General features: G+C 43.1%; 1 long non-coding RNA gene across 1 annotated transcript in view; it reads right to left on the bottom strand.

Moving 5' to 3' along the window:
• Nucleotides 1-1,017: 1,017 nt before the first annotated feature.
• The window catches only part of LOC308037270, an 87,583-nt gene continuing 62,709 nt past the window's right edge, over nucleotides 1,018-25,891 (bottom strand). Inside the window, exon 4 of the long non-coding RNA XR_013921776.1 lies at nucleotides 1,018-1,137. This is a non-coding gene — a long non-coding RNA (uncharacterized lncRNA). The remainder of the gene's footprint in view (nucleotides 1,138-25,891) is intronic.

The following is a 25,891-nucleotide window of genomic DNA, read 5'->3' as shown; positions in this document are numbered from 1 at the left end:
AAACTAACAAGACAGATGGGCTGAAACATTCAGGGAGCTTCAGTTCATCAGCCCATGTTTTTCCAAGATCTACTGTAAGCTATTGTCTTCCCCATTTAGAGTTTTTAAATCCCATTTTTCACTGCAATAATTTAACACCATTTCTAAACTTGGAGTCACCTTGTTGAGTAGCCCAAAATAAACCTCAATATTTACTCAACCAGCACATGGACCTAGAACATAGCTATGGGGTTTTTCCCCCCTTCCTTTGCCTTTTTTTTGGCTGCAGGTAAGAGCCACTGCTGCTGGCTCAGAGAAGGTGAGCTTGCTGGGGAGGCAGAGCAGGGCAGAGGTGGATGGGGGGACAAGGCAAGAGGCTGCACCTCACTCTGTTCTGCCGCACGCTTTGCTCTCTTGTGTGCGCCCGCGGGAGGAGCTGCTATCACTGGCATTAGTCGGGTTATTGCCGTGCAGACAGAAATACGAGGCCAGCTATGCAGCTAACTCCCTCCTACAAACGTTCATCTCCCGGGGGTAAGAAGCAGCAGTCAGTATTACGCACTCTGAAATGAAGAACAGTCTGCTCTGCTGCAAGCTCCTTGCTCACAACAAGGGCTCAGGCTGGTCTGCTCTCCCCCCGCCCCACCTCAATCTCTTCTTCCATGAGAAATTAAGTCCTCTTTTCTGCAGGGGTGCACAAAGCAGCCACTCACCCAGGGGAAAAAAAGGAGGGGGGCAGGGAGAAGAACAAGGAAAGAGGAGGAGGAAAAAATAAAATGAAATAAAATAAAATCTGTGACTCCGTGCTTGGCAAAAGCCAGCGATCAGCAGCAACTGCTGAATGCTGAGTCACTTCTTTCCCTTCCACCTGGCAGGCGGCTGCCCAGATCCATTCAGCAGAAAGCCTCTTTTCATCGAAACTGGCATAAATCTGGAGTAATTCCCTCCGTTTCAATGGAGCTGCTCAGGATTTACGGCAGCATGACACGACAAGCAGAATCCCAGCTGCTAAGAGCTCCAAGCCCGGGTTTTCCTGCAGAAGAGCGAGCCGCTCTGCTCCCGCGGGCTGCGATGCTAACCATGCGATGGCACGGATGCCGCGGCCGCTTCTGTTCTTCCTGATGCTGTCATCTCCAGCAGATGCTCTGCAAGCAGGACCTTTGGAGAAATCACCCTCTTTCACACATTTAAAGAGAATTTTGACAAACTACAAGCAGAAGAATGTTTAATAGTTTGAATTAATTATATTTTTTTCAGATTTAGCTCCTCCCCACCCTCCTCCGATTTCATTTAATGTTCTAATTTGGTTTTGCAAAGATTTATAAAATTATTATTTCTTTACATCTCACTGGACTGTGTGAAACAGAGTTCAGAAGACAGCAGAAAAATCTTCTGTGCAGCTGACGTGTTGAGCAAGGAATGAAATAAAGATTTAAGGAATATCAATCAGCTTTACCAGACAATTATCTACTCTATTTCTGTTCTCAGCTTAAGAAAAAGCATTGCTAGAGGATTTATTGCGTGCATTAGAAGGTTTCTATAAGCAGAGAAAGACCCTGAAAAACTACATATACTTCCTCCCAGCATGCAAAGCAGCAGCAACCAGAATAATAAATGGCAAACTAACACAAAACCAGCCCTTTGAAACGGGACTCTTTCAATAGAAGAGAGTTTCTGCTTTACTATAAACACTTATATATTAAAAAAATGCATTCGCACATATATTGAGGGACTGACAGGGTTTTCTTTTAAAAAGGCAATGATCCTTATCTGTCCTGGTTAAGTACATGTACAACATGCCAAGAAACAGCAGCTTTCATGTAGTCCTTCCAAGATGGGGAACACAGTGTGCTCTACAAATATTAATTTAGCCTGAACAACCAGTGAGGTATGCAAATACTACTCCCAGCCAGGGAAAGCTGGAATCTTGAAAATCTGCAAGTGCTTTCGATAGTCCCGCCCTGACCAACTTCCTAGACAAGCTGTAAGTCCAAGCCTGAAAATGAAGCCCTGCTGTTTCTCTTCAGGAGACCCAGATGAGCAAATGTTTTCTGTGTGCTGACTGGTTACACTGCCAACATCAACCAGGCGGTGTGTGCAGGCCTGGGTGCATCCCATGGCACCTCCCAGGTCCTGGCTGTCCCAACCAAGAGGCCTGGCTGGGACATATTGCCGTTCCTTTGCCATCCCCGTGCTGGAGCTCCCTCCCCATGGAAGCCCAGCGGTGGCAGCCAAGCATGCCAGTTTTGCCCAGAAGGGGAGGCCTGCAGACAACCAGAGATGGGACCTTGACTCATAACCTGGAAAGCAGAGGGAGGCCCACTACTTTTGACATGGTTCAAGAAAAGCCACCGCAGCCTTTTAGCCAGGCAAGAGGAACTGCAAACAGACCCCTGTTGGGTATCGCTGCTTCCACAATTGTCCAAAAAGCACTGATGGGTTAAAAGCAGAGCAAAGCAGCAGGGACTTCAGCAGCTGCCAGTGCCTTCTTGTTATTTTTTTGAGGAAGGACGATGCTGAAGAACTCCTGGAGTTCAAGTGATGAGGACAGGGCCAGGGCATGACAAAGCCCAATGGGCCCTGCTGTGTATTTTGCCTTTTCAAGTTCCACCTCTAATCCAAAGAGAGGATGTAAACATTTGTGAAGTCAAAGAAGCAGACAAGGGAAAGAGAGCTGAAACAATGCAGATCTAAGTGACCTGAAAAGAATGATCTCCTGAAACCATTTTTTCTACCACTCCACAGAACAGCAGCAAAGTGAAAGGCAGAAAAATACATATCTCGAGGATAGGGTATATAGTGCTGCAGCTGGTTCCACCTGAAGACACCACCTTTAGACCAGCAGCCCAAAGAAGGTAATTCTCAGAGCAACCATGGCACTTAAGACTATTCAACCCCCTCTGTGAAAAGCCTTGGGTTTAGCTTTTTACAACTCTGGCAAATATTTTAATTAACACCTTCCATGCTAACATCTACCTCAGACTGAGCTTTTGTGGGAAAGTTTGAGCAAAAAAACTTCAGACATTTTGGAGAGAGTATGAAAATGCATATGTAGCTCTGACTGCATTAATTTTACTTCTGCTGCTGCTGTTGTTGCAAATTTATTGCAATGTAAAAATGGTTTCAGGCTCTGCATTAAGCCAGAAAAAATGGCGAAATGGTTATGCTGATCAGATATATGTTTTTAGCTATTCCTGTTAAAAAATCACCTATATTTGGTTAAATTTTAAATCCCTGGGTGGGGGCAGGGGGACAGAAATCAGCAGCTAAAGTCTGCAGACCTCTCATCAGTGTAAGCCTCACACCCCAGGCTTCAACTCAGCACCATTCAGGCCACAGTATCTGTGAAAGGGTCTGTCCTCTTGGGCTTTGCTGCAGAACAGAAGACTGAGCTCTCAGCAGCTTTGGGACTTTGAAGTCAAGAAACCAGTCTTAGTAAAGAAAGACACAATTATTTCAATATACTATTCTTTACCTGAGTATATACAGAAACAAAGAAGAGATACGGAAAAGCAAAGAAACACTTGCAGCTTGTTAGTTTTGGTTTTTTGTTGGTAGTAGTTGTTTGTTTTGTTTGTTTGTCTTTTTAAAGCTAGTAAATCCATACAAGCAGTAAAGTGCAATCACTTAAAATTTCCCCAACACAGAACTCACCAGGGTAAACACTTTCTAGTAACCCAGCATGCCTGCATTGAAGATTTATGGTCCACTGTGCTCTAAAGTATTCTTCTCTTTCAGCAGCAATACTCAGAGAGGGTGACACTGCAATGCCAGGTTGCCCTCCCTGTACTCCAAGGCACCTCCACTCCAACACCCCCAAATGCCATTTCTCCCTTGACTGAAATATTTGTTAACAAATTTCCCTTTTGTGTGTGTGTGTGTGAACTGTGCTTTTCTTTTTTGTTTGTAAACAAAGAAACAAACAAAAAGCCAGAATGTAGGAAGGCTCTGCCAGAACTCAATTAATAAATAATGAGCATCGAGTGGTTTTGATCATTTCCTTCTGTCTGAGCCTCACAAAGTGACAGTAAAACAGTGTATGACCCTTTACAGAACAATTTTACTATCACATTACATCCTCACTGGAAATTAAGCAGCACAAATTAGATATTTTGAATGGGAATAGCTCATCCAATTTGGTGCAGTGTTACCCACTGGGAAGTCCGGAGAGAGACAGGCTGTGAGTCTGTATGGCACATTCGCGATGCATCTATCCAGTCACACAGCAAACCCTCGCGTGACCTACACCAAATTCTTCCCCCACTCTGCACTGCAGAAACGTAACTAACACTTCTCAACTCACAGAGCCGTACCATTTTAGCTGGGTTTTCTGCGTCATATGGATGAAGATGTAACTTCTGCTTGAGTTTGAGCAGTTCCTCAGGACGTGTGAATCCCGAGGGCTGGGTACAGAAGGGCAAGAAAGGAGTAAAGACACCTTGTCCTACTGCTGTAGCTGGAAATGTAGGGATGGGAGGAAGCTACTTTTGTATTCAAAATGGGAAAAAAAAAAAAAAAGGAAATAACAGGAGTTTAGTTTAGAGAAGGGGAAGATGGCGAGACCTGCTGGAAAAGCATGTTTGGTCACCTGGGGAAAAAAAAACAACATGACTAGAGGACAGCTTTTGCCACAGAGACAGTGTAAGAGAACAGAAAAAAGTAATATACAGAGACAACTACATAAGCAGTTTCCATTATTTTCTTCAAAAATAGTGGCCAGGAGGACAGATTGCCATTCTGCTTCTGTTGGCATAAATTTACTTTATGGAAATATGACTATTTACACCATACATACACCTGCCCCCTCCCTTTATAAGATGCAGGAGACAAAACCAGTGTTAATAACATCTTCTTATGTCCTGGTGTTCCGGAGCACATAATCTGTTTACATTTGGAAACTGCAATGAGTGAGATGCCCACCACACATGCTAAATTGCCAGGATTCATTAAGTCTGTGAAAAGGCAAGATTTCCATGACTTCAGCCCTAATTTGACTAACACCAGGACCAAATGATCTCTACCCAAACATAAAACACATTCCTTATAAACATCTTGAATACCAGTACTTTAAAGGCATAAGGGTTTGTGTGTCCTAATCTCTCTAAGGACTAAAATTCAATCACATCTACAAAGAAAACTGTTTGTTGGCACGTCACTGAAAGGAAGCAAATAATGGCTCACAATGATAAGAAGCCTGATGACAAATGTAAGGGAAATTACTCTTTGAAGAATTTGTGCATGACCCATAAGTTTTAGTGGGCTACAAGGAATACAAACTCAACAGTTTCATTTTGCTGTCATACCAACACTTTATATATATATATATATATATATATATATATATATATATATAATGCATACTTATCCTCTTTTTTTTAATTCTTTAAACTGGTTTAGGTGCAAGACAAAGACTGGATTTGACCTCCTGAATGAATTATGCACACAAGCTTTCTCAAAAAAAGCAAATGGAAAATAAAAAAAATAATTTTAAAAAAAGTTTCTTCCCCTGGTTGAGATACTGCTGCATTCAAATAACAGAACATGGATTTCTCCTAGTAACTGCAGCTATAATTGTAGCTACTACTTATACTGCTTTCATCCTATTAGTGTTAAAATTGTCCAAAGCATAACACTCAACTAAATTGTCGTAATTTCTGATAAATGTCTAATTTTTAAGGTAACAGAAAAAAAACCCACAAACCAACATCTCCAGAATGTTACTCCTTTCCTCTGTTACCTTATTCTCCTTCTTTGGCATCGAGAGCATTAGGAAGTGATCCTGCTTTCCGTGTCTGGCAGCCCTTTCTTAAACCAAAACACTGATTCAGTGGATGTTCTGCCCACTATCACAGAGAACATGCCTTTTTCAAACCCGAGTCTCTTAAGGACAACACAGAGTAACTGTCTTTTTAATAATTCACCAACTAGTAACCCATTTAGTATCTAGTAAGAATTGGCTTTTAGCATTTTCCTCTGCTGTATACAGTATTTGCATGCGGTTACTGAATATTACACAAAATAGCAATCAAGACAAATGGCCTGTGCCGTTGTATTTACTCACAGACAGAGTACATATCTCAGGCAAGCGCACATTTTGTCTCTCATGTAGTCTCATTATGACAAATAAGGCACAGGCATGAAGAGTTCATCCCTCTGCATGGAAATAGCATGTTGGGCAAGGCAGCAGCAACAAGAAACCCAGATTTACCAATTCTTTTCTCTCCCTATACCACCAAGAAGAAAAAACTCCTGCAGAGTCAAAATGCTAGACAAATCATATCATTTAATGCAATCAGTTACTCCTCTGAGGCTTCTGTCCATTTCACAGTAAAGCAACTTTTTAATCGCATTATTAGCACACCATGATTTAATCTTACTCACTGTTTCTCATCTAAAAGTATTTTTGCCTCTTGCCTTTCCTTTTTTGCTTAAAGGAAGGATGGTTCAACAAAAATTTAATGAGAACAAACAGCACAAAATACAACAAATCTGATTTATAGGGTCAGATGAAGAGAACAGAAACGTCCATTAAATCCAAATGCTACTTTCAGTCTTCCTTCTTAACCGGTTACTATTTTGCATATTTTGCTTTATACCCTTGCAATAACATATGGATAGGCCAACCATATCACACTTACTTGCTCTTTAAATAGCAGATTCCTGCTATATTATCATGCCATACTTCCATAGTTGTGTGTGTTCTTGTTACCCAACCACAAAAAACTGTCAGAACAAGGAAACAGACTTTGGTGTGCAGCTCTGTAGCATTTTGGCAAGTTTAAGAAAAACAGGAAAAGGAAAGAGGAGAAAAAAAAAGAGAGGAGGACAACAGGGGGAAAGAGAAGAGCAGCACTTATTTTTTGCATGGGAAGGTACATGAAGAAGACAACCACAGTGCTTCACAATAAAGCTCAAGAAATCTAAAAGCTCTGCACCAAGCAGCGTGCTGTGCACTGATTTGGGGTGCTGAGCACCTGCTGTTCCCACTGCGCACACAGAAAGCAGGTCTTTGCCTCACTTAGGATCGAGCTTTCTGGATCATGGGCCATCATATTCCCTGAAGTACCCAGCATCATGAGAGATACACCAGTTGTCATCCACAGGTGTTTCCAAGCCCCTTCCTCACCAGCACCACATGCAGACACTCACCTATGCCACACCATGTGGAGGTGACCACACAGACACTGTGGAAAATGTCGGTCAGCTCTTCCACCCTGGCACGCAGGTCAAACGCAGCAGCAATAGAGAAGCTGTTGTTTTAGGGACACAATGCTAAGAAACTCATAGAAAAAGCATAAACTTACCACCTAGTGGAACTAAACGCAAGTAAATCTTACCCCTCCACACACTGAGAGAGTAATAACTACCCTCAGTAACTTAACTGAAGCAAGCCCTTTACAAAGTTACCTAATACTTGCAAAATATCCCTGGAAGTTTCGTGAGCATCACGGGAACAGCTGAATGCAAGTGTTAACCTGCACATTGAGCACACCTGCTTCTTCTCTCATAGAAATCAGCTGTCCTCAATTTGAACCGTAGGAGACCTAGGCCTCTTCTACTGCTGTGTTCCTCATCAGAGCTCTATAAATGTCACACCTTTATTTTATTAGTGAAAGACGTATTTTATAAATTAACAATAAAAGCATTCTTGTATGTGAGGTTTTTTGGCCCCTGTTGCGACTCTGAATTCTTGAAGGTCAGATAAAGCAGTCTGTAGAAAGGAAGAGAAGAAAATGCTCTGCAATAGCCTTTTAAAGAGCCTCTGCAGTAAAAAGCCAATAAATAGCTGATTTGTTACATGGTTTTGAGGGCAGCCACGAATGCTAAGACCACAGCTAAATGAACCTGGCCATGAAAGGAGCAGCAGCTCATCCAGTACTGCATCTACATTAGTTAACTCTTTTTGTGATTCAAGACCAAGACTCTGTATTGTTCTATTTCTGCCTATTCCTCTGCTCTAGATTCCCTTTGTGACACTTTTATCAATGGAAAAATCGAGGGAGGGGTTTCCAGCTGAGAGCCCAACAAAAAAAACCAGGAGGTTCAGTCTGGTTTTCTCACTTGTGCTGCAAGAGCCATTTTAGCACCAGTAATAAAAGAAAAACTACACAAAGGAAAAAAAGACATGACCTGAAATTATTTTATCATCATAAATGAAATGCTGCACTGCTCTTTAGTCTCCAGTATGGTTAGTCTCACATATTGCCACAATAATTTGCTAGCTTAAACAGGGCTTCTTGCAAATCATGTAACAGGGGACAATGTCAGCTAGAATTCCAAGGAAATGCTAAGAAAAAGTTAACACCGCTATCAGTCAGATCTACTATTTGTCATGCCTTTGCAATCCTTATAGCTTGCTTGTGTCCGCTGTGAGAAGAGGGGAAAACACATAAACTCTAAAGGAAGGCAACTGGCACGCTGGGAGCTGTGCCAAATGGATTTTGCAGAGGCACATCTGCACGGCTACATGTGGGGGTGTCACTACAGCAGCCGTGGTGCAGGCACAGCCACAGCCAGTTGAGTGCTTGGAGTTGTAACCTTAGAAGGTGGTTTTGAAAATTAGATCGTCTGCCCTAAGAGGATTTTCAAGGTAAGTCAACGGATGGATTTTGGTCTCGTTTAAGATCAGAAAAGACTAAGAAGCATATGTTGGAACGTTACAGCAGCACAGACCATTCGTCTTGGGAGGCACTTTGTGCAGCAACAGAGCTCACATAAATGAATAGGAGCACCACACCCAAGCAACAGGCTCCTACAGAAGCTACCTACTGTACCTATTTTCACACACCACCAAGAAGCCCTGGCCACCACCATCATCTCAAGCAAAAGGATGGATGACTCAAAACCTTCACTAGGCAACTACAGCCTCTGCAAGTGTCCCAAAGACAACCAAAATCTCTTTATTGCACATACAATGCGTGAACGAGATGGCTGTTCAGGCCACTGTGCCTGTGATGGCTCTGCTGAGGAAAGCACCTTCAGATACAGGCAAAATCAAGGCTGCTCTCACCAGAAGGCAGCAGCTATCACCCCAATTGCCTAAGCCTGGCAAAGCCACAATAGGGCAAGAGCAAAGCTGAAAGGAAACTACAAGGGTGGACAATCAGATGCAAAGGCTGTCTGCTTAGACATGGAGAACACTTAAAAGTGTGTCTTATGATCAAAGAAAACTGCCAGTCAGGATCACAGAAGGCACCTGAGAGAGCCTGGTATGGTACCCAGACTCCCAGATAGTGTATTTTAGCCTGTTGGACAACTTTTAATAATATTTTTGTAAAGTCACATGGATCTCAGATACCTAAACCACAAAAAATAGTGAAACAGTAAACCTTGAGAACAGACTGCTAGCATTCACTGGATCCGTACCGCAGACCTGTTACAAGGAACAAGTGTAATGGGGGGGACTCAGGTATCAGATACCTGCCCCGTAGAGATCCCTACCAAGGGAACAACCCAAGCAAGAGGCGTTTTATAACGCTTGCAATGTTTGTGATGAAACTAGTGAGGAAGTGCCTTCATTCCTAATGCTACAAAACTCGAAGTTACTTAAATGGGCTGCTGTAAACCCAGCTCTGTTTTACACTGAGCTCTTTTACTGCTGGTTACGTCCTCCCTAAATAATTACATGAACTTAACCAGTGACTACAGCAAATGTATGGATCCAGGTTATGTCTCCAGCTCCAACCATTTACTTCATTGTCTTCCACAACATACAGAGCAATTCTCCTTAAGTAGTCAACTGTGAAGTAGCTCAGTAGAGAGACAAGGAAATGCCTAATCCAAAACTAATCTATGGGGCAAACTACGCATGGGAAAAATTACTTTAACTTGGGTGAAGTCACAGGAATTAACTGAAGGAAGCCTATATGGTCCTAGCAGACAGGACCTGTCCCATATCACAGACAAAAAGGACAGGGGGAAATATCCCTGAAAACATTTATTCTCAGCTTCAAATCTAGAAATCTGCACATGGGTACATCACATTAATCAAACGCATCAAAGAAATCTCTGTATCATTTCTGATCGCCACTTTGCCCTGTCTAGGGTCTCACCTTTCACTGTGGCCAATCTCTGAGAAAGACATCAGAAAAAAAATAAAATAAAATAAAATAAAATAAAATAAAATAAAATAAAATAAAATAAAATAAAATACCACCATACCCACAACTCAAACCTAATAATTGAAAAAATGAAGTGGGGGAAAAATTATTTTCTGTCCCTGCAGGTAAGGTTGAAGTCCTGAAGCACTAGACTTGAGAATAATTAATTAGAGATCGACAAGTTAAACATCCTAACAGGGCATTTTAAATTTATAAAATTTTTTTTGCTTAAATCACATTAATTTTTCAGAAATGTACAATAATCTTTGTGGTTTAAAATGACTTTGTATTCATTTTTAAATGGAGAGTATTTTTATTCATCTAATACATTATCCTTTCAAGAAAATTATCATACTTGACTACAAGTACTTAATGAGGCGCTAATTAATACTCCTATTTCTCCCCATTTAAAACTCCTTTGAGAAATGAGGTCAGAAACCTGGTCTTAACACACAAGATGCTTCTCAGAGGCTGAAGGGGGAGGGACCCAAAAGGCACCTGCCACTTTCTCCACAGAAGACATCCCCTCTTGAAAACTCAAGCCCAACAGGACGGCAATCCCTCTGGCAGGGCAGGCGGCTGACGTGGCGGGGACACACTGGCCCAGCAGCTTCTCCCCAGCTTGTGAATGACGAGAAGTCATTCTCAAAAGTTCTGTTTAACAGGCAGAGTTTTACTTTTCCCACTCCGGTCAGCTTGCAGCAGGCAACCTGCCCACCTCTCCCCAGGAACACAGCTGAAGGGCTTTTTTGTCCTACTACATCGTGCTCCTGGAGCCACTAATTCCCCCCGTCTTGCCTCTGCCAAGCGCAGCAACACAATGATGGGCAGTTCCACCTTTCCTCTGCGCAGAGGCCCAGGCTGAGCTGTGGCACCGTGCCAGCAGCTCCAGCCATCCCTGTGCCTTGCCAGGGGTGCGGTAGGCAAATTCAGGCTACAAACACCTCCCAGAGCAGGAGCGGACGTTTCAGACTCGAGGAACTGCAGGTTTAAAGAGCAAAAGCAAAGACCGAGCGACAAGTGTTTCTGTAGCTGTTGGGAAATTTGTAGACACCCGCGAACTTCACTTCGGGGTTTGCTCCGCATTGTATACTAGTTGCAATTATCTAAGAGTAGCTCCACGATGGGAGGAGGGGAGGAGAGGAAGGCTTCCTTTTGGCACAGCTTCTTCAGAGTTCAAAGGACACATATGGCCTGCAAACACAGCGCAGGGGATAATGTAAAATTAAAGGAGGGATAGGAGGAAAATGAGAACGCAGCAGGGACGAGCAGTGTTGTTCTGGATCTGCTTGACTGGAATTTTAAATAAAGGAATGGGGGGGAAGGGGTAATCAATCAAACCTCACCCTTATTTTAATTCCACAGCCAAAGAGAAGAAGGGATTGTGGGAGGGACCCCATCTGAAGGGAAGACCTCTGGGGAGCAGCACCCGAGCAATTTTGCTGGGCACAGAGACCCCCAAGCCCATAGCCTCAGCCGGGCAGCAGCACCCAGAGGACTCTGCCCAGAGAGCACGACTGGAAGCAGCCAGAGATACAAAGGCTTCAGGAATCGTACTGCTGACACCTCCAAAGAGACAGGAGGCATGCATTTCAGAAGAAACACATGTACAGTACCAAACCTGCAAGGAGGGACAGCATGCCTGCCCAGAGTGTAAAGCAAGCATAAAAAGGTATCTGAATAGCATAGGTCCTGAGTTGCCCTGCAGTATCCGTGTAGCCATGCAAAGGGAGCCACATAAAAATCAGCAGGTTGCGAGACAGTGCCTGTGCCCAAGCTGAACCCCTGCTCCTGCTTGTGGCCCTCTATTAGTTAGGGTAGATACCAAAACCCTGCTCCCTCTCACTTGCAGGGCATGTCAAGCACAAAAACAAATAAATAAACAAACAAAACAAAAAAGAAAACCATCCACAACACTCCTCGGTCGTAATTTCTACATAATTATTGCACAACGACTGCCCATAATGAGAGAATGAATTTATAACCACACACAAACTATATTTACCAGTGGACTGGTTACAAAGCAAAACAGCAGGAAACCACAGTGTGTGTCTACATATTAGCTTCTTGGTCATGGTGCAGAGCAGGGCTGCCCGGGCAGATGAAACCCAGGTATGCTGGCCAAAGCAGAGCACAGCCCTGTGCGAGAGAACCTGGACCCAGCAGGGCACAGAGATGTCACCAGGTGTTCAGGAGAAGCTACATGGAGATGGGGCTAGAAAGACCTGCTTGGCTTCAGAGTTAAATAATTGGGCATCCAAACAAAAACTGACGGGAGTCTCACCTCCCAACCTTCCCAGCTTCCACAAATTTCCATTCCTAGGGGGAATTACAAAACAAACAAACAACAACACAGAAAACAAACAGAAAAGCCACCTCACAACTGGAAATGTGGCCCCCTGGGCAGTCAGAACCCAGAAAGTTAACTGTTCCGGCCCCTTGGAATGAACAGTCCCTCCCAGAGGGCACTTTGTCCTCTTCCCTTGTCTGCTCTTCAACAGCTGACACCCAGCAAAATGGGCACCATTCAACCCAAACTGGGGCAGCGGCACTGCATCTCAAGAGGAGGCCTCGTGAGGTCAGCAGCTGAGCCACTGATGACAGCTTTCCAGCACTGGGGAGAAGTGATTTGGGTTTGTCTGCCAGCCACCATACACTGCTGAGCTTGGGGGGCCTTCACACCTTCAAATGCTGCTTTTCACGCAAATTTGGCCAAAATTGCCTCACAGCTTCGGAAGTTACTATAAATGTAACTGGACTGATGGACTCAGGTAAAGACAGGGTCATGAGAGCCACATTTCCTTGGGCAGACGCTGCATAAGCAGGCAGCATCCCTGCTGCCAGCAGCGCCCCTGACCACCTCACTCCATACCAGTATGAACCCTCGTGCTTTCCAAGCTGGTGTGAGAATGATGGTGAGCTAGATTCGGGAACAGATCCTGCTGAGAACATACCTTTTCTTTTTTTTTTTGGGGGGGGGAGGATTATTTTTGACTTGAATTCTTTCCCAGGCCTGGCTCAGAGCACAACTACACAATGCTTATGTCAGCACAAGGAAGCCATCTAATGAGCACCCAAGGGGCGGGGGGAGCAGGACTGCTGCCATTGCCATCCCAGCTACCTTAATGAGCTTGTAAAACAATGGTCTATGGACAGCGGGTTAAAAAGTCACAGAGCTTCAGTTAACCCAGAAAGGCAGATGAAAAAGAAAAAACAACAACCAAACCAAAAACCGTGCACACACAAGTTACTGACTTGCTGCAATGTCAGGCTGTCAAAACACAGCAAAAGCATGGGGCCTTTCCTCAGGGAAAAGAAACCCTACACTCAGGTCCACAGCAGCCCTGATGCAGAAGGGCTCCTGATAGACACACAGGGGAAATCTCGCTCTTTACTAGGTCCTAAGCAGGATACACAGCAAAAAAACGCATCTTGTAAAACACTGGTATCTCAAAATGACCCATCCTCTTATCTTTTTGGCTAAGCATGCTCTCCCTGTCCTGCTCTGTCCCTGGACAGACACCAAACAGCTCAGCCCCAACTCCAGGTGGAAGCATAAAAGTGAGAGAGGAAGGTAAATGGGGGAAACAGCTCTCCTTCCCCGTGAACTACAGGTACAAACCCATCGCAACAAACAGCATAACCCTAAACACATGTTACGATGGAGATGAGAATCCACGTTTACCATTTCTGCTGTTTATGCTGACCAGTGCGCTATTATTGCTCTGGTGGTAATCAGTGAATCTGCCACTAAAAGAAAGTATGCGTTGGGCTTGCTATCAATCCTTGAAATGCCTGTCTGAGTACAATCATATGGTCTTGAAATGCAGCCCAAAAGGGCACCGTTATTGCACAACTGAGTTGCTTTTGGAAGATGAGTCAAAAGCAGTTCCACATACTTAGATGTCTTGAGGTTGCTTACAATTTTTCCTGGCTTTACAGACACATGTTCTGATCCTTAATGCACTTTCTTTCCCCTGTTGCTGAAAGAGCCACACAAAAAGAAATTTGACTATGCCAGGAAATCAGGTAACTGACTATACACAGAGGGCTGTCAAATATGCACGAAGTAAACGAACTGAAATAATATTATTTTTTTCCCTCTAATACCCTTCATTTATAGTCACTGTAGGTGTTACATGTAACAACAGCAAGTGGAGCAATTTCATACAGCACTTTCCATATTGAGACAGCTATTCCACAGCCCCCTGTGCAGCAGACAGTTTCAATAGCTCACTCTATTATGGCAACGTAGTAAGGCAACTCAAATTAAACCCAGAACAGTAACCATTTACTAGAACCAGGGCTAAAACCTAGACTAATGAGTGGCTGTGTCTATAGCCAGACCAACTCTTCCTCCCCAGGGAAGCGTGGGCATCACCAGTAGCTGGTAGGCAGAAGCAGGTGCCTCTGACGGCACAACTCTTGCCCCTCAACACAGGCGGCCAACAGCACGAGCAACGCACATGCACATTGTATTGGGGTGGCACATTTGCAAGAGAGATACTAGATGCTACAAGGGGTGAGCTCCTGCTTGTAAAGCCTTGGAAAAATGCTAGGTGAGAAGTATGTATGTACTGCTATTAGCACAAGGCTCATGAGGGATGAGCAGAGGCCCTGACTGACAGCACTGCTCCCCTCCCATTTCTCATCAATGGGAAAGAAAAAACACTCAGCTGAAAAACAAACATGAAACACACCCAACTCAACACCATATCCAAACCAAACAACTAAAGGCAAAAAATAAATTAATCCCAAGCACCCACTGTATTTTATGTTTCTTTTGTCATCGATTACGATTCTCATGATGTTAATAATGTGTATTCATACAATTACAAATAGAGTGCGCAGCAAGACACACAAGGAAGGGAAGGTCGATGCCTGCCATCAGACACAACATGTCACAGACACTCAGAAGGTAACAGCACCCAACAGATTAAGTATCATTCAGTGTCAGTCATCATATTATTGCATCCAAAATTGGGCCCAAAAATACGTATGAAAACACACATTCCAAGCATGGCTAAAACAATAGTACGAAACAAAACATATGATACTAATTCAAGTGTTAGGACAAATTGCCCATTGTAGCTGGAAAACAGAGAAACACAGCCCTGAAAAAGGATCTTAACAACACCCACCTAACAATTGTTAGTTGTTCATATTTAACATACATTCTAGCATATTCCTAAACCAGGCACTTCGGAAGGAAGGAAAAAATATGAGAGAACAGGTTAATCAGTTAAACGTAAATAATAAAGAAAATCAAAGACATAAATGAGAAGAAATTCCAGCTAACAAATATGAAAAGATTTTATGTGCACATGCGTGTGAAATTCAATGTAAGTCCTACTTCAGGTCTCTTGGATCACAGCTGTGTTTTTCAGACATCAGTTTCAGAAGTTTATCATTTTTTTCACGCATGATTTCAGAAGGACTGCAGTCTCTAACAGCGACATTCTTGCCCTCCAGTTCACACAACATCTTCCCACTGACTCCAACCAGCTTAAGCTTAACTACAAATACAACAGAAAATCTGAGGTAGCTTGTTGCCTTTATTTTCCATTTTTTCCGATGTGCTATTAAGTTATTCATAATGAATAACAAATTGATATGTTTTTGAATTAACAATTAGTACAAACAAACACTCTAATATTTTACAAACCCATTTGATGCAAAATACTAGATATGTGTTCTAGGCCTCAGTTTTTCAGACTTCTATTACTGAATTCTGACTTCTTTTAATTCCATTAGCACTCTCAACAGCTTATTAATGTAAAGCAGAGCCTTGTTAATTTGCAATAATGTTCAAGACACCTACTCTAAATTGATGGAAGAAATCAATAAATTCATCAATCAACAAAAAGGAACAGAAAAGAAAGATGACAAAACGCATTCTGTTCTATTACTGTGGCAATCCTAAATGGTGTTTTAATTATTCATATAAATATCTCTAATGCACTAGTAAATGTGTTGAACAGCATATCTCCTTTAAAAAAAAAAAGTCTTAGGTCCCAGTTCAGGAATGTGGTTCCTTTGAGGAATACAAAGGAGGTGTCTGAATACTTTTTTGTATTTGATTCTACATGCTCACATGCTGTTCTGCTTTGGATCCAGAATACCGCAAGATTACTCACTCGCCAGCGGTCTCTGGAGAGAGCAGCCCCATACAGAAAGTCACACAATATGGCACAGCCTGTAACAGACCACACGACACAACCACGGGGCAGGAGCACCTCTCCATCGCTCCTGCCAGAGCCAACAAGCAAATTCCCAGAGCTGCAGCTTGACAGGGAAGGCAGCCAATACCCCACAACTTGACAGCCCACGGAGAAAATGAGGATAAAACAATAAGCTAGTGAATATCTTTGGGAAGAGAAGGCAGGGTCTAAGTTCTGGGCCTGCTTTGCCAAGCCACTCCTCCTTTTTCATCAACACATAAAACTCCATGCATCTTCTGTAGGCAGCTCCCTGGGCTGTGCCATTCTCACTCATTCACAGCCACGTTCAGGCTGCCCACCCAGCAGCTACGTGCAAGTAGTAACTATCATTCTTGTCCCAGAAGAGACACCAGTAGCACAAAGAAAGCTGCAAAACCCCGTGTAAAATTCTGGGTAGAAGTGGAGTTTCTCAAACTATGACAGTGAGCTTCAGAAGGGAGACTTTTAAGTGCACAGAGCTTCAAAAATGTGGGTCCTTTTCATGTCAGCAGGACACATGAAGGGTTAACAAACCACTACTGCTTACATTATTTATTAATCTCACCCTTCCCTTATTTAGCAATTTCTTCCTTAAGTTCTGGCATCGCTTCTGCGTTTCCCTTACAATTTTGGGTCCTTTTCCTCCTGAGATTATCATCTGCTGGAAGCTCCTCCTCCCCTCCGCTGCCCACATCCCAATCTTTGTCTTGGTTCCCTACAATGCTACATGTCTGGCCAAGCTCCATGCTCACTCCAAATTTATTGCTCTCCTCCTCTTCCAAGCTCACAAAGCAGGTTTTCACTCAGCTGCCCTCGCCTGCCAGGACGAGGAGCAGCACATGGAAGCTGGAAAGAAGAGCCGATGAGCACCAGCCACCAGGAGAGCGGGGCTTTGCCACGAGAAACCCACGGTGGGAACACACATCCTGTGTCTTATTTAGTCCCAAGCCGAAATGTTTCTGTCTAGGATGTCTGTTTGTATCTCAAGTCACAAAGAAGCCATTAGTACCAATAATGTGTCATTACGGGGGCGTCAGCACAGATTCTGTAGCTAAGGTTAATTTGAGACGCATAATTTAAAGCAGAACTACAATCCCTCCATTTCACACTTTAATAACTGAATTCAAATCATTCTTCAAATTTGACACAGAAGCTCTTAAGGGGACACTTGCACTTTTTCCTTTTCTCTATTTTTTTTTTGGCCAACTTTAAGTAAAACACAAGCTATCTATTGCAAAAGAAAAATGTACTGATCCTCCCTTTACGATCACTTTAACATTCTCCTCTCACATTTCTTTTCAGCAGCTTCATACAGCATCATGCTTCACACATTCATTCTGACATGTCAGAATATGCCTGATACAGGCCACTTCTGCAATTAAAAAAAAAATACTCAAAGTTAAAAATCACACTTATCATAACCCTAGTGATTTTGCCAAGAACAGCTGAGAACACTGCTTATCTTAAACACACCACATCACTTAGGTAACAGTAGCACCCGCACAATTCTCTGTCCTTAGTATTTCTACTCTTAACATCCTGCCAAAATACATAAGAAACATAATTCTTGTTTTTCCACACAGAAAAATGAGGCAAAGACAGAAGGATGCTGTGGTTCAACAAGTGCTTCAAGCTGGTCCAAGTCTCCCAAACCCACTGATAATTTGTTTTGTCAGGCAACTTCCCTGAGCACAGTTGATAAAACACAGAAAAAAATTAAGCAAATACTCATCACAACATAATGAAGCAGCATGACAGGGAGATCTCCATGCTGCGCAAGCAGAGATGCAACACCTTTCTATCAAGAGCCTCCTGCCTTTTACTGTGGATTCTTCAATGAAGCTCACGTAATATTACCAAAACGCATAGAAACATACAATAATTTTTGTCATCTGACACAAATTGATTTTGTTCTGAATTTTCAAGAAATCACAGTTCAAGCACACAGACATTCTTTGGAGGACTGCCCTTCATGCTAAAAATGGCAATGGAATTGCACAAGGCGGGTGGGTTGTGGGGAAGGGGGGAAAAAAAATTCCAAAAAATCTTTGACTCATCCATTGTTATTCATCAGTTTTCTGGAGCAGAGAATGGAATGCTGTCAAGCTAAAATTGACAGTGCTATTTTCTGATCTCTCAGTGATGTCAATCCTTCACAAAGCCACAAATGCTGAGAAAATTTTTCTCCGCAAAAGTCTAAGAATGACTCTTAAATTTTATTAGTTTGGGGGGAAAAAAACCTCCAGAGCTAGAAGAGGTACTTGATATTAAACTCCTACGTAGGTGTGCGTTTGAATACTGAGAGTATTAGGCTTCATAGCTTTGTGCCATCTGTGACTCAGACTTGCTGCCACAGGTGTCAAGAGACCTGGGACCTATCTCGAGCTCTGTAGAAACCTGCTGCTTTGTGATTTTACTTTTTTTTTTACTATAGAGTAAAAAATTCACCCTCAAAGATAGACAAAAAGCAGGCTTTTGCACTCAGTACAGACCTGAACCCTTTTAGTCGACATGTTTTACTGTCCAGCTAACTTCCATCTAGCAAAGCAGATTTTTCTGCTGTTTAATTCTCAAGTTTTTCAGAACAACACAATGTCAACTAAGTTTAACAGCCGAAATGGCTTTGATAAAGTTCTGAGAATAAGATATCTATTTTGGCATGCCAACACATTATTTTTAATTGTAGCTCATTAAAGATGTAATAGAAGAAGAACCATATTCACTTCCAGCACTGTTCTGTCAATGCAGTGAGATAATCATGCTGTTGTATCGTACATAAAGCAATATTTATGCATAGTGGCTTAGGTAATCTAATGGAAAGGCAGAAAGCAGTGATTCACTCCTTGTTCAATCTGTTGCTACAACATGGTTTTTACCTATCATAAGGGTCTAAGCAGGCATAGAGCGATTGGTTTCAAATGTTAGTAAAACAGAGACCTGGAAAACCAAAAAAAGACAAGTCAGTTGAAATGTCAAACAAAAAACAAAACAAAACAAAGACAACTGGACTGTAGAGGGGAAGTACTTTACAGAGCAGTGTACAAATGCAGGCCTCTGAGGTAATTTAAACCAAATGCAGACTGAAACTGAAGTAGTTTGGTGAGTCAGCACAGTAAAAGGACACTAAAATCACACACGAGAGAAGTGCAGTCCTTTTTGTATACACACTATATCTTATTCCAAATTTACCAGAAAACAAATTAATTGTCTCCTTTATGTTGTACCTTCTTTGCCTCCTTCTGGACCCGACCTCTACCTTCCAGAAACAAATTGTCTACAGGCCGACTAGCTGTAAATTCTGATGTCTAGGACTCCAATTTCCCTTTCACAAAAATTTCATCTCCAGACCATGACAACGTCAATAAACAATTGTTGGCACGAATGATGCTGACCATCTTCCAAGCTACAATTACTTTCCTCTGGAAACAAAATTTTAAAAAAAATGAATACTTAAAATGAAAACTGTGGAGAATCATTACAGCCTCTGACAATTTTAAGTGCCTCTCAGATTCTGCCATCGCAGAGGTTTCAGCCACCTATGACTTGGTACATACCAAGACTTAGCACTAAATACATTTATCACCAATCAAAGAAAGGCTTAGCCTTCTATCTGCCTCAAACATTTTTAAAACCACTATCATTTTTAAACTTACAAAGCAATTTTCATCTTCATTCTCATCTTATTCTTGCTTCATACTTGCACAAGAACGTAATTCTGTGAAAGCCGCAACAATTGCTTGTTCAACAGAGACTGCCACTCTCTGAAATGCTTTCTGAGATAGATTTGTACGGATAGACGTGGGTAGAAATGAATAATCCAAAAATATCCACAATAGATAATGAGCACAGTCTAGAAAAAAAAAAAAAATACCACGTACTGCAAATGCAGCCCAAATTGGAACGAATGCCTACAGTAGCAACAGCACAGTAAGAGCAAAATGTTATTGAACATTACTGGCGTGCAGCCCGCAATTACAAAAAAATACTGCAGTATTCCACAGTAACAGTGTAAAATATTATCATTTCAAACAAAGCAGCTGCAGCACCTGGCCCACAGCAACCACGGCAGAGAGAACCCGGGGAGGAGAGGGCGGACAGCTGCCGAAGGGCTCCCTTGCTGCTGAGGGCGGGTGGGCCATGGGGTCCAGGAGCCCTCGGGACGGCTTCTCCTGGCAGCCACAGCTTTCCCCAAAGCCAGGGCACGAAGAACTGTGGCTCAGCGGTGAAGGGCTCCCACATGGGCTCCAGCTGCCAAGCCCTCCTGCAGAGGGGAAGCACACTGACCGCTCTGTCTTGGGGCTTTTGCCTCTAGTCAGCTTTCGGATGAATTTGTGTTTTCACAGCGTCATGGATTCAATAAAATCTTCCCTATTCCAGCACCCCTGCACTAACCCCTGTGTTACCCAGACACCTCTAACACTGCCAACATGTTTTAACTGGGCTAGCAAGGGGCTCCCAAGCATCAAGTAACATACACGGCTGTTAAAACGGCTATTATTCACTTCCCTAGGGTTGCTCCACTACGTATCAGCAAAACAGAAGATGATGTGCACACGATTTTATTGGCAATGCTCTTCTCAGCCTCTTTATCCAAGGACCACCAGCACAGAGCATAGTCTCATCAGGGCAAACAGAAAAACATGGGAAATTACAATTAAGTTCTCCTGCTCGCTGTCATGCACCACACACAAATCAGTAGTCCTAGCTCATCATTTGTAGAAATAACATTTATCACATTTGGTTTCTATGCTGGATCATGAAAAAAGACCAGCTAAGGAGTCACATGTTTTTGCCAAATTTTATGCGCCTGCAGAACTAGCAACCAGAGGAAAAGGAAGGCAGAACCTTGAACAGTGAGGTTAGTGGAGAAGGAAACTGTTCAAATGAAAGATGATGATGGCAAAGGAGTGGATGTGGTCTATCTTGATTTCAAGCATTTGACACAGTCTCCCACAGCATCCTTGCTGCTAAACTGAGGAAGTGTGGACTGGACAATTGGGTAGTGAGATGAACTGTGAACTGGCTGAAGGAAAGAACCCAGAGAGTTGTGGTCAATGGGGCGGAGTCCAGTTGGAAGCCTGTATCTAGTGGAGTGCCTCAGGGGTTGGTACTGGGACCAGTACTATTTAATATATTCATCAACAACTTGGATGAGGGAATAGAGTGACTGTCAGCAAGTTTGCTGATGACACGAAGCTGGAAGGAGTGTCTGACACGCCAGAAGGCTGTGCTGCCATCCAGCGAGACCTGGACAGGCTGGAGAGTTGGGCGGGGAAAAATTTAATGAAGTATAGCAAGGGCAAGTGTAGAGTCTTACATCTGGGCAGGAACAACCCCAGGGTCCAGTATAAGTTGGGGAACGATCTGTTGGAGAGCAGTGTAGGGGAAAGGGACCTGGGGGTCCTGGTGGACAGCAGGATGACCATGAGCCAGCACTGTGCCCTTGTGGCCGGGAAGGCCAATCGCATCCTGGGGTGTATTACAAGGGGGGTGGTTAGTAGGTCGAGAGAGGTTCTCCTTCCCCTCTACTCTGCCCTGGTGAGACCCCATCTGGAATATTGTGTCCAGTTCTGGGCCCCTCAGTTCAAGAAGGACAGGGAACTGCTGGAGAGAGTCCAGCGCAGAGCAACAAAGATGATGAAGGGAGTGGAACATCTCCCTTATGAGGAAAGGCTGAGGGAGCTGGGTCCCTTTAGCTTGGAGGAGACTGAGGGGTGACCTCATTAATGTTTATAAATATGTAAAGGGTGAGTGTCACGAGGATGGAGCCAGGCTCTTCTCAGTGACAAGCAATTATAAGACAATGGGCAATGGCTACAAACCGGAACACAGGAGGTTCCACTTAAATACAAGAAGAAACTTCTTCACAGTGAGGGTAACAGAACACGGGAACAGGCTGCATATTTACTGCCATACTAAACACTTCCCAGTTCACTAGCACTTTGCATCTTTCCCATACCGGCTTTTCTCTACCAAACATAAAGGGGACTGTAGTATTTTTATGCAATATATATGCAATAAACTGCAGTAATACATGCAGTAGATTGAAATACTGCATTTTTGTATCCTCATAAGCCATTCATTGGCTTATGGATTCAAAGTCCAACAAAGAGTGCTGCAAATCCACATAAAGTCTCTGGGTGCTGGATTTGACGTATCTAACAGATGTGCAAAGTAACACGTAACCAGATGCCTCACAGCTAGAGACCAAAAAGTCCTAAAAATGTTGTGTCCAAGGGCAAAGGAGAAGGGTGAGAATAAGAACAGAGTCCCCTATGCAGCAAGGAAAGGTTAGGCTTTATTAATTTATTGTCTACAATGCTGTAATTTTTCACATCTGTAATTCAGCTACGGTATCATGAGAGAAGGCTTTAGAGGAGGTGGTGAGTTCCAGCCACTGTGGCCTGGTTTGCTCCATGCCAACTGTTTCTTGGTGTCTGTGAATCTTTAAGGTCCTACCTCCAAAGAACTTCATCCAGAAGGAACCAGAGGTCTAACTCCTCAAAAGAAAAACTCTGGGAAAAAAGCATATGGCTGTATAACAGTAATCACTTCAGAAGCCCCTCTCCACTCCTTAAGTTGGTGTGTCCTGGCCACAGTGACTTGGAGAAAATGGCTGGTGTGCTTTTACCGTAATCTTCTAAAGCAGAGGTGAACAGTGGGTGGGAAAATGGCAAGAACTTGTTTAAAAGCCTCAATTTAAAACTTCTGGCTACTCCCATTTTATGGAGTAAGTCAAAACCACTCTCTACTAGAAACTGTGTGAACCACTGACTTCAGATCTGGATCCTGCCTTTTGCAAAGCTGCTGGTGGGCTTGGATCCAAGGCTTTAGTTCACGCTCTTTATCTACTCCATAGTAAAATGATTTACACCATACGTCCTTTATAATAAATAGCCTCACAGTGAGGAAGCACAGTATTGGCATGGTTCATATTTACATCACTCTTTTGAAAGCCAATGCACATGGTTTAAGGAAAGTGTTGGATATATTACATCTTTCCAATATTTTGCCTTATGCGCTTTACAGCCAGCATAATCAACGGTCACCTAAGCTTCACTCATTTTTACATGATGTGCTAAGCAGCAGACGCCCCAGGTAATGCCCATCAGCGCTGAGCAGAGTGGGCACAGCCACATGTCACCACAACGGTGCCCCAGGCTGTGCCACTGCACGCTCCCGGCTCCCTGCAGCGCAGGTCTCCACTCGCTGCCCCCACCGCCTCCTCTTTACAAAGGCTCACACATACTTACAGAAACAAATGAACAATTCCATTATGTGCCTGGCAGCCCGTGCACTTTCTTTCTGATTCACAATAGAGGCGCCCCACTGAAAAGATCCATATACTGGGCAGGGGGGGGAAGAAAAAAATCTAAGCGAGTCTCCAGCGAGCAAACATATTATCAAAGCCTCATTTCCACTTAACACAAGTTGCTTTGGGAACTAATGCAGCTGACTTGAGGAGAAAACACAAACAAACAAACAACCTCTTTTTCCATTAGCCAGAGGGAAGAAAGGAAAAAAAAACCAAACAAAAAAAAAAGAAAAAGAAACATTCGAACTAGTGCCATCTTTGTTGAAGAACTCCACTAAACTAATGCTTTAGAAGAGCTGAAGAGCATGGACGAGGGACAATTTGTGACTGATCACTGCTGTCTGAACATGGCATGCTGACAGCTGAAAGAAGAGCAGAGAAAGGCAAAATATAACAGGCATGTGTTTAACCGGGCAGGCTCAGTCCCCCGTATTCACTCCCTGCGAAAAATACAAGGCAAGAGAAAGTCGGTCCCTCTGTCCGCTCAGCTCAGCGCCCGTGTAACTCCCTGGCACACACCACAGGACCTTTTCCAGGCACATAAAAAGGGGCATTAAATAAAAGAATCAAGAAAGGGCAGGAGTAGTGGTACAATTTAACAGATATTAAAAAGCTTCTCTTGTCACCAAGGAAATCTCCCTTTCTTTAATGATCAGCCAATGAGCTCCTGCACCCTCCAATACAAAGAAAACTAAACAAGATTAAACAATTTTGTGACTACAGAGAGCTGATCGAATGATTATAAAGGCCATAGAGATGCTACAAAGATACCTTCCCCTGAACTTCAACATGTACCTCCTCTGAGAGCAACAAGAAGGCAGCTGTGAAAGGAACGTTATCCTTGTCTGACGTCAATGAAAAAAGACAGGAATAAAAGTATTTTGATTTATGCTCTGCAGAGCTGAAAAGGAATGCGTGCCACCAGGAGAGTGGGATGGAGAGAAAGCAGAGGTGGGCTGAGCGCGATCACACGTGGGTCACTGCGGGGCACCTCTCTCTCTCCCACCCCTTTGGCCAGGACTGTCACCCTACACCTGGACGAGGGCTTGCTCCAGAAAGGAAAGTAAGTCCCCACCTGAACCACAGGGGTGGGTGCAGAGAGGGGAGGGTAAGGACCAGAGCCCCTGAAGGCTGTAGAGCAGCAGTTTCAAACAGATTTGCATTAATACCTCATTACACAACTACAGAAATCGCCTCAGATTCCTACTGAAAGAGTCTTGTATTCCTGTTTGGGCTCACAGTCCCTAGAACAAGACCTGCACAGGCAAAGGAGTTGGCTACGCTGATTTGTAAAAGTTTGGAACTTTTAGGATAAATCAGTACAAATGCCTACAGGACTATTATAATTTCCCAAGCAATGGCTCTTGTCCACTGACCAGAAAGGAAATATTTAGCTCCCTGCAGCGAGCCTGTTGATTTCAAAAGAAACTTAATAGCTCTGTTCCTACAAAGCAAATACAGAGCAGTCACCAGGGGCCAGCTATGCTCTCCTCTCTTCTGAAACCTGGTAAGCAACAAACGTCTGCAAATGCCACCAGCCCAGGGTTTTGATATTCTGCAGGTTTGTGGGACTGTATCCCCTGCTTCTTCCATGTTATGTGGGTCTTTTTGATTCTGCAAGTTTCTTACAATAATTTTGTCTACTTCAGCACACTTATGGGACAGAACAGAGTAAATAGGTTGATTTTTTTATTTAAGAAAGAGACTGGTGGTTTTTAGGTTTCATTTATGCAGCAACTTCAGTGGTTCTCAGTTTTACAACTATAACGTATTGTCTTTACTAGACAAAAGAGACTTGGAGGTCATTCTTTCCTAATGAGCGATGAAAACAAGAAAAAGAAGACTAGAGGGAAAAGGTGAGCTTTTCCCTGCAACTCACTATTGCCTTTATTTAAAACAAACAAAGTCAGGACAACACAATTTGGCCTCAGTCAAGGAACTCTTAGTTCGGCTGCTATTCAAATATCCAAGCGTAATTTGCAACTCTTGTTATGAAAGGGGTCATTACTTTCTTTATACATTTAATTCTACTTATTCAAGACACACTGATGAAGCAATTAAGACAGACGTATTACTAAAGCTGCTGTAGAATTTACAGGCTCTGTTAAGCACTTTGGTATTTCAATGAGGTGCTTAAACATAAAAATGAGAACTGTGTATTTAATACAAAAATATCAGTTAAGAATGCTGTAAAATCAGATTACTCATGACATTATCACCAACAGTAACAGAATTGTATATGCATTTTTGTGGTTGTGTGTTGTACATTCTTCAATAGCTTTCTTCTGCAGAGTTCT

This window comes from Nesoenas mayeri, assembly GCF_963082525.1.
Source record: "Nesoenas mayeri genome assembly, chromosome: 2".
Classification (NCBI taxonomy): Eukaryota; Metazoa; Chordata; class Aves; order Columbiformes; family Columbidae; genus Nesoenas; species Nesoenas mayeri.
This window is presented reverse-complemented; position numbering and strand designations above follow the sequence as displayed.